We start from the raw sequence: 7,819 nt of genomic DNA on the forward strand, positions 1-7,819 counted from the left end.
ATTAGCTACTCTCTAATGGCCCAAGTCATGTAGACTCTTTATAAACTGTATGTTATATCTTTGTATCTAGAGACCGTGTGTCTAGAGATAATATTTTATTGAATAGAACTAATTTATGCATATTGTAATCCTTTAGTGAGGGAGCCATGTTTTCTGCAGGAAGGAGATTTCTTGTAAACAATGTCCAGTAGGTTTCCAGTGGTATAAAATCATTTGGATCACTTCTCTTCCAAGCTTGGTTCCGTGGGAAGTATATTGTTAGAACTACACATTCATTTACCCCCATTTGCTCAATTATTCAATAAAGATTCATCCTATAGTATTTGTCAGATATTGTTAGGTACTATGGATATAAAATGCATATCGATAGCTTATTCTCTAGCAAGAGTTAGAGCTGAGTGAATCAATGGCTCCAGCACAGGGTCCTACTATGTACTAAGAAAAGCTTATACTCAGGGCAAACACTAGTGCGTGAAAACAGTTGTTCCACTTGAGGAAGGGAAAGCATAGAGATGTAAAGATGCCCAAGCTCATATTTAAAAAATAAGTACACTGAAAATTAGTTGCAGGAGAAAAACTGGAATAATGTAAAGGATTCAGGATGAAAGAGCATGCCACAATGAGGAGTCACAGGTGGTTCAGTATGGATACAGAGATCAAAGGCCATATATGATAAGCCCACAGCTACTATAATACTCAGTGATGAAAACCTGAAAGCGTTTCCTCCAAGATTGGGAACAAAACCAGGGATGTTTATTCTTCCTACTTTTATTTGACATTATGCTGCAAGTCTTAGAGAAATTAGACAAGAAAAAGAAATGAAACCTATCCAAATCAGAAATGAAGAAAAAAAATCATGTCTTTTTGCAGATGATCTATATAGAAACTCTAAAGACTCCCCCCCAAAACTAGTAGAATTAATAAATGAATTCAGTAATGTTGTAGGATACAAAAATCTATATAAAAATTAATATATTTTTATATTATATATAGTACATATATACTATATATATAGTATATTTTATATTATATATAAAAAAATTCTATACACTAATTGTGACCTATTAGAGAAATGAAGAAAAAGAATCCTGTTTATAACATATTTGGGAATTAACATAATCACATTAATAAAAGGATAAGAACCATATGCTCATTTCAATAGATGCAGAAAAAGCATTTATAAAGTACAACAGCCATTCATAATAAAAACCCTCAAACTTTCGTCTAAGGCCAGGAACAAGACAGGGATGTCCACTCTCACCGCTGTTATTCATAGTACTGGAAGTCCTAGCTGCAACAATCCAACAACAGAAAGGAAAGGCAATCACTTTGGCAAGGAAGAAGTCAAACTTCCACTATTTGTAGATGACATGATACTGCATATAGAAAACCACCAAAACTCCACCAAAAAGCTGCTAGAACTGGTAAACAAATATGGTAAAGTTACAGGATACAAAATCCATAAATGGCATTTCTACACATCAATAATGAAGCAGCAGAAAGAGAGATTTAAAGAAACAAACCCATTTGCAATTGCACCCAAAACCATAAGATACCTAGGAGTAAGCCTAACCAAAGAGTTGTACTCTTAAAACTGTAAAATAATGATGAAAATATATATATTCCTCTGCTCAGCAAAGGAAATCATTAACAAAATCAAAATGCAGACCTAGAGAATGAGAGAAAATATTTGCAAGTCATATATCTGATAAAGAATTAATAATATCCAAAGCATGTACTCATACAGCCCCAAAATTTATCCAATCAAAAATGGACAGCAGAACTGAAAAAGTTTTCCAGAGGAAACTTACAAAAGACCAACAGGTGCATGAACGGGTGCTCAATATCACCTTTGATATTTCCCGTTAGCATCATTAATCACCAGAGAAATGCAGATCAAAACTATAAATGATATATTACCTCACCCTTGTCAGAATGGTTATCATCGAAAAGACAAGAGTTAACAAGTATTGGTGAGGATGTGGGAAAGAGGGAGCGCTTGTGCACATGGGTGAGGATGTTTGTTTGGATACCACTATGGAAAATGGTATTTTTTCAAAACTTAAAGATACACCTACCATATGATCCAGCAATCCCAGTTCTGAAGATAAATCCAAAGGAAATGAAGTCTCTGTTTTGAAGAGGTGTCTGCATCCCCCTGTTCATTGCAACATTATTCACAAAAGCCAAGATAAAGGAACAACCTAAGTTTCTACCAGTAATGAATGAATAGAGAAGACGTGGTATGTGTATATATGTATATATAAATATGTGTGTACATATATGTATATACACATACCACATCTTCTTCATTCATACAAGCATTCCTTACGGGGAAATATTATTCTGCCCTGTGAAAGAAGGAAACCCTGCCTTTGGCAACGTGGACGGACCTCGAGGGTACTATGCTAACTGAGATAAGTAAGACAAAGACAAATACTGTGTAATATTACTTTTATGTGGAATTAAAAGGGGACAGACTAACATAAACAGAGACCACAATGGTAGTTACAAGGGTCTGGGGGATGGAAGAAATGGAGAGCTCTAGGTCAAGGAGTACAAACTTCCAGCTAAAAGATGAAGAAGTTTTGGGGATCTAATGTACAGCATGGTGGTTATAGTTAACAATATTATATATTGGAGGCTTGCTAAGAGAGAATATCTTAAATGTTCTCATAACAGAAAAAGAAATGGTAATTATGTGGCCTAGAGGTTTTAGCTAACACTGTAGTGGTAGTCTTTGCAATATAGCAGTATATCAAATCAACACATTGTACACTTTAAACTTACACGAAGTTATATGTCAATTATATCTCAACAAAGCTGAGAAAAAATAATGCAGATAAAAAATTAAGTTCCTTGGCCACACTAATTACGCACATATGCAAAGATATCTGGTTATAAGGCAAGATGCTCTAATTTAAACACAAAGAAATACAAAATTAAAATACGGAAAACGGATACAAATAGTTGATGTTTGGTAAAATCCAGGTTTGCTCAGGGATGTGTAGGCAAGACGAGATTTTGAATCGAGCAGATGGTAAATGTCAGGGCTTCGTATTGAGAGGTTTCATTGGTGAGAAGATGTAGAAAAATCATAGACGCTGTCAAAATTTGTCCATATAGTGGCAGGGGTAGATTACCCAACTTACCCTTCTGATTGGTTTTAAAGCAGCTTCGGGATACTAGTCTTAAGTTTTGTATCAGTCACATCCATGAGTCACTTGTCTAGGACATACACACAAGTAAGGACACACACGTGTATGTGCATTTAAGGCAGCTTTGAGTGGTTAAACAGCTCTGGAGCCATGTCCCCTGGGTACACACCCTGGCTAAATCTAGAACTATGTGATCTTAGCCATATTGCTTAATTGTTCAAAGCCTCTGTTTCCCCATGTTTAAAATGGAGATAATTGTATACCTACACATGGGATTTGGTGAAGAGTCAATTAGTTGATACATACAATATTTAAAGCTGGTCTGGCACAAAGAAAACACTTAGCCAACTATTATCATCATCATTAGTTCTATAATTAAAAGATTAAAATGCATAAAAATATGAACATTGATTAGCTATGGATAGTGGAGCTATATAATGGGGTTATAGTTTCATCCTTTAAATCTGTTTTTACTCTTACAGCTTATTGAAGCTCCCTAATAATATTGTTGATGTAATCATGAAATGTGAGTGTTTGTTTTTTTTTTTTAATCTGCTAACCATTCTGAGGAGTAACTCTTTAAATGGTGAGCCCTTCTTGGACCCAAAGACAGTTGGGTCAATGAAACACCTAAAAGATTCTGTATGATCATTTTAAAAGTATTTGATATTTGAATAATTTCCACATTGTAGAATGTGTAGAACAGCACAAAGAAAATGGCAAAAATCACAAAATCCAAAGATAGACACCACTACAATTTTGTGGTCATGTAATTGGAGGAGGCTCCTGAGGGCCACGTGCGCCTGGGTTAAGTGTTGTCATGACTACACCTCAGGACTTTTCCAGAAATCTTCCAGAAATCTTTGAGGCAAGACTTTACCAGCAACACAGTGATAGACTCTCCAGGCCGATATGGGAAATCCTTTCATGCTGCCCGTCTCTTGGACTTGTTTTCCAATCACCTTTTTCTTAATTACACTTTCCTTTCCTCCCTCCCCTTACTTCCGTCCTTCTATCCTCCCTTTTCCTCCCAATCAAGGCTAAAGAAATAATAACTAATTATTAAGTCATCGAACCTTCCCTTCTTGGCATTATTTAAATTTGGGAAGTTCCTGTAACACAGCATGTATAGGGGTGTGTGTGTGTGTGTGTGTGTGTGTGTGTGTGAGAGAGAGAGAGAGAGAGAGAGAGAGAGAGAGAATTCATCTCAGAGAGTTTTAGGGGGAAACTACTGGTTTTGGTCAAAAAGACGGGGGAAAGAATTCAGAAGATTAATGCTGCTCAAGTACAGATTTCTCAGTTCCGATACTTTGAAAAAAATCATCCTCCATTGTGGCAAATTAAAATCCTACCCTCAAAGTGTTGGAATATGAAAGACCTTAACAAATAAAATACTTTTAAAAAATTGGGGTAAGAGGTGAAGTTGTTACATGTAAGTTCAGAGAATGTACTATACATATAAAAATATATATTATATATATTTACTTAACATGTATAATACATGTACTAATATGCTACACTTCTAGCGAACCTCTGGAGAGTGTCCTGTTGACTCTGAAACCAGAGTCATAGTTTCTCTCTACCAACAGTAAAATGTGTGTAATAAGAATTTACAAAGAAGAAGAAGGGAAAATGCATTAGTACTCTTGCTTCAAAAGGCAGAAAAGGCATTTGATCAGATGATTGATTCTCCTCTGTCATGAAAAGCTTTCTTATAGAGAAAAAAAAATCTCACTATGTTTCTAACAGTGAAATGGCGAATTCTCATTTCCTGCCTAATGAATTATTTACATACTCCACCCAAGGCCATTTATACTCAATCTGCTGTTAGGCAATGCTCCAGAAGACGGTGCCCTCATTTATAAGAGGATCTTCTCTGAATTCAGCATATTCTCTTTATTTAGTCTGTGAAAATGTTGGTGTGCTCAGCCTCAGACATGAAGATCCATGTTCTAACATCACAGAGCAACAGGGCTAGTGAATTTTCCATTGATCAATGGAAATAAACAAAATAGAGAATTCGGGGCCAAGTAGGAAGGAGCCATTGTTACTCTAAGGCATGGCCCAGCCCTTATCCAGGAAGATCTATCCTTGAGTCCTGTTGCCATTTCCCGACTCTCCCCTGCATTCCTACTCTGACCAGCTTGTCCAGGTGCAAACACTTCTTCCCTAGTGCACACTCAGGACAATTTGCAGGAGGTGGCAGCCTTTAAACAGAGGATGGTGCTTTAAATATCTCAGGAAACCTTCCCAGTGAGAGATTGGTTATTATTTTTAGGCTTCCTTCTTTCCGAAGGTACATATTGACAGTACCTAGCTCATTCATATATAGAGTAGCAAGTGTTCCCCTCACAGAAAAGCCCTGTTCCTGCTCCACATGACACGTAGGAAGAAAAATATATTTTGAAGGCCCTGCATACTCCTCCAGTGCTCTGCTTTTTATTATAGAGAAAGACTGGGAGCCTTACCATTAGTAGTGGTGGCTACTGGTCTTTGGCCAGAGGTCCCAGCACGACAAGGGTAAATAGAAGTGAAATGGAGACTAGCTGACTTGCAGGTTGCTCAAGAAGCATGGTTTCTTATATCATGTCACTGGCAGAGTTAATTTCCCCATTAACACATCAGCTGGAGTTATCACTTGTGATGACTTTCCTGATTTTATAGCAACATGTCACATCCCGTTATCAATCTGATACTAGCTTTGAAAGAAAATGCATCTTTTTGTAGAGCATAGATGTGATGACAAAAGTTGCAGAGAAGTGGGCAACAGCATGCAGGCTTTGGTGGATTAGCACATTGTAACAAGGACTTCTAGGTGTGAGTCATTAAAATTTGTTACAAGTCACTCCTTTTCTTCAGTGGTAAAGTTGGCCACGTTTTAATGTGACTTGGAATGGCTGAGGTCTCCTGAAGAATTCATCGGAAAAGTTAACATTTTGTTGTTAAAAAAATCTTTAAATTATTAATCCAGTGGCTTTAGATCACTGAATAATCTCTGAATTTTAATTATGCAAGTGCCATGACTGTAGCTATAAAGTTTTGCTTTTTATTATCAATAAATTGAAAAGTTACAAAATTCTTATTTTGGAGCTTCATGGAATTTAAAAGATACCCTTAGAGGTAAATTATTTTTTTCTTATTTGTAAGTTGTTATGCAGTACAATTGTACATCTTTGTCCTATGGTGCTAAGGCTATTACCACATGGGTAGATTTGTAAAACTGCTGTCATAGTCAGAATCAAAAACGCTCATATCACCCCAGAAAACTCCTTCATGCAGCCAGGTAGAGTCAAACACTCCTCCACCCAAAACCCTGGCAACCAGTGATCTGTTCCCATCCTGTAGCTTTGCCTTTTTCTGAATGCCATATGTGACATATATAGTTAGTTTTATTGTATAACATTGTATTATTATATATTACATATATATAATATGTACTATATATTTGATTCTATAATTATATATTTTATATATTGTATGTACTATATATATAACCTTTTAATAATATATAGTATATAGTAACATAAAATGTATAATCAGTATCTATATAGAGAGAAACATACAATATACAACCTTTTGAGACTGGCTTCTTTGACTCCCCACTTACCCAAGTTGTGTGCATCCATCAGTAGTTCTTCTGTTTTACTGCTGAGTAGTAACTTATACGGATGGATATACCAAACTTTATTCAGGCTCCTATTGATGGGCATTTGAATTGTTTCCTTTTATTTATTTATTTATTTGTTTATTTTTGGTGCTAATAAATGAAGCTGCTTGCAGTAGGCAGACTAACACCATGACCGCTAATGATTTGCACCCCATATAATCCACAGACCTTGAGTGTGGGAGAAGTTTATGGATATAATGAGATGTCAGTTCTGTGATCAGGTTATCATATATGGCACAGCTTACTCTAAGAAAAGGAGATTATTTTTAGTGGATGTATTAGTCTGCTCAGGCTTCCATAACAGAATACTACTGAACGGGTAGTTTAACATCAGAAATTGACCGTTCTGAAGGCTAGAAATCCAAGATCAGCGTGTGTCCGGGGTTGCTTTCTATTGGGGCCTCTCTTCTTGCTTGCACACCCTGCTGTGGTTTCCACATGTCCTCTGAGTTCTGCTCTTCTGTTGGCTCTTCCTCTTTAAGGGCACCAGTTCTATTGGATTAAGACTCTGCTCTTATGAATCATTTAACTGTAATCACCTCCTGAAAGGCCTTATCTGCAAATAAGTTACATTAGGAGTTAGAGCTTCAACATATGAATGGGGGGGGCACAATTCAGTTCATAAATGGGTCTGACCTAATCAGTTGATCCCTTTAAAAGGAATGGGGCTCTTCCTGGTAAACAAGATTCAAAAAGTGAGAGGGATTTAATGTAAGGGAGATTCTCCATTGTTGTCTTTGAAGATGGAGGGGAGACACTGGCGAGGACAGACACAGTCTCTAGGAACTGAGAATGGCCGCCAGCCAGCAAAGAAACGGAGACTCAGTCTTAAAGAAACGGAGACTCAGTCTTAAACTGCAAGAAACTGAATTATACCACAATCTGATAAGCTGAGATGATTATCCTGTGCCCTAGATAAGAACATAGCCTGACCAGCATCTTGATTTTAGAGTCTTGTGATTGTGAGCAGGGAACCCAGCCATACAACACCTGG

Source organism: Neovison vison, chromosome X, assembly GCF_020171115.1.
Source record: "Neovison vison isolate M4711 chromosome X, ASM_NN_V1, whole genome shotgun sequence".
In the NCBI taxonomy this organism is placed as follows: domain Eukaryota; kingdom Metazoa; phylum Chordata; class Mammalia; order Carnivora; family Mustelidae; genus Neogale; species Neogale vison.